The sequence below is a fragment of the Nycticebus coucang genome, chromosome 14 (genome assembly GCF_027406575.1).
Source record: "Nycticebus coucang isolate mNycCou1 chromosome 14, mNycCou1.pri, whole genome shotgun sequence".
Taxonomy (NCBI): Eukaryota; Metazoa; Chordata; class Mammalia; order Primates; family Lorisidae; genus Nycticebus; species Nycticebus coucang.
This window is the reverse complement of record NC_069793.1, coordinates 91,392,353-91,394,403: the sequence shown is the minus strand read 5'-3', so window position 1 is coordinate 91,394,403 and position 2,051 is coordinate 91,392,353. Positions and strand designations below refer to the sequence as shown.

Here is a 2,051-nt window from a genome sequence, read left to right as displayed (position 1 = left end):
GAGGAATGTCTGTTTTCCTGATTCTGAAACGGAATGTCTGTATTTTTTATTTATTTTTGTTGTTGTTGTTGCAGTTTGCCTGGGGCTGGGTTTGAACCCGCCACCCTCCGTATATGGGGCCGGCGCCCTACTCACTGAGCCACAGGCACCATCCGTCTGTATTTATTTTTAAAAGCAAATAGACAGTGGGGAATAGTAAACTAATATAGCGTACTTTTTAATCTACCTAAAACTTCTTTCTTCACCTTAACCTGGCACTTGAACCTGGGGCTTACTATGTGTTCAATATGTGTTCCTGTCAAGTTATTATCATTTTCAATAAATTTTGTAGACAGGCTTTCCAGACGCAGATATTCTGAGGCTAAGTTCAAGCCAGCCGAGAGATGACTAAACAAAAACCAGGTATATCCAAAAAGACTCTTCTTCCCTTCCCAGAGTGAGAGTGCAGTGAGTTGGTCCCTGCTTACACCCCTCCTGGTTATCTTTTCTTAAAGCATGTTCCGGATCCTTCTGTAGTTGATCAGCGTGATGACTAGGTGTTCACGCGCATGCGTGAGATGTGCGGCTCGCAAATCTTGTCATGACATCCACACAGTACTTATCTGACATAAAAAAAAAAAAAGAGTAAGTTCCTTGACAGTAGGTTTTGCATCATTTGAATTCAACCTTATATCATGTCAAAAAAAAAAAAAAACACACAAATGTAAAAAACACTATTCAGTTTTGTTTTTAGTTTTTTTCTTACTGTTGTTAAATATATTTAACACAAAATTTACCATTTTAATGATATCTAAGTGTACAGTTCAGTGGCATTAAGTACATTCACATCATTGCACAACTGTCACCATCATACATTTCCAGATTTCTTTCATCTTCCCCATTTGAAACTCTACCTATTAAACATTGACCCCTTTTTGTCCCCTCCTCCCATTCTCTGGTAATCACCATTCTACTTCTGTCTCTTAGAATCTGACAATTGACCTAACTCACATAAGTGGAATTATACAATATCTGTCCTTTTGTGTCTTATTTCACTTAGATGAAACAATCATGAATAAGAGAAGCAAAGAAGACGCAAGAGTCATATATGTATTTAAAACCATTTGAACTTACATAAATTTTTGAATCAATGCAATTTCTAAAATACTGTTCTGCCAGCAGACAATGAAGTTCAGATTAAGCCCTTAGACAGCAGGTATTCTTTATTCTGCCTCATTAAAAGTATTATTGTTATTATTATGCCACACAATGCTCCTAACTTCACTATTTCTCATAAGATTTGTTAGTGTATGACACTGCATTCTCTGATGACCAAGTGTACACAGCCTTAGTGACAGCGCCCTATGCGACTTAGTAACTTTGTCTTTTGCTGCTAAAAACATTTTCTCACAAATTGCAGAGCCCCCTCCAATACACACAGCTCTCCCTACTTCATTTTCACAGTTCATGAAACACAAACAAATTCTAAATGTAGCTTGCATTGAAAAGAAACTTTGCTTTGTCTGGGGGTAAGAAACAGGAGTCTTTCACAGGAAAAGCAGGCACTTGGCCCACATTTGTATGAGTCTATGGATTCTAATACATGGACTACAGAGCTGTGGTTGGAAGACGGACTAAGTGGTTGAGAGATGAGAAGGAGCTTGGACAAGGTAAGAACACACACGTGGTCAGCAGTCGGATTAAATGAAGAAAAGAATCTACTGTGTGATTTCATGGATGAAGTGGGAATCCAACATTACTCTGAGATTTAAGCCTATATAACCCAGAAATATTCTCTTTTTTAGAAGAAATATATGTAGGTTAGGTGTTTTAAGCTGAGTTTGAGGCGAAGTTAGAATAATTAAGAGCGCGGAGAGAGAGTGAAGCACACTCAGTGCTGCAGGTGAAGTGAACAGAGAGGCCATGGGAGCAGCGGATGGCGACCAGCAACCAGAGGGCAGAAACAACTGCAGAGGGCAGAGTTCTGCATGACAACATGACTTCTGAAGTCTCTTCCAAATCTAGATTTTAAGAAGATGGCAGGTTTCTGAAGAACAGGATGAGGGAAAAGA

General features: G+C 38.9%; 1 non-coding gene across 1 annotated transcript; it reads left to right on the top strand.

Annotated features, from left to right (window-relative positions):
• The first annotated feature begins 504 nt into the window (after positions 1-504).
• On the top strand, positions 505-608 carry LOC128566257 (small nucleolar RNA U13). The gene has a single exon (XR_008374536.1). It is a non-coding gene; the product is annotated as a small nucleolar RNA U13 (small nucleolar RNA).
• The last annotated feature ends 1,443 nt before the right edge of the window (positions 609-2,051 follow it).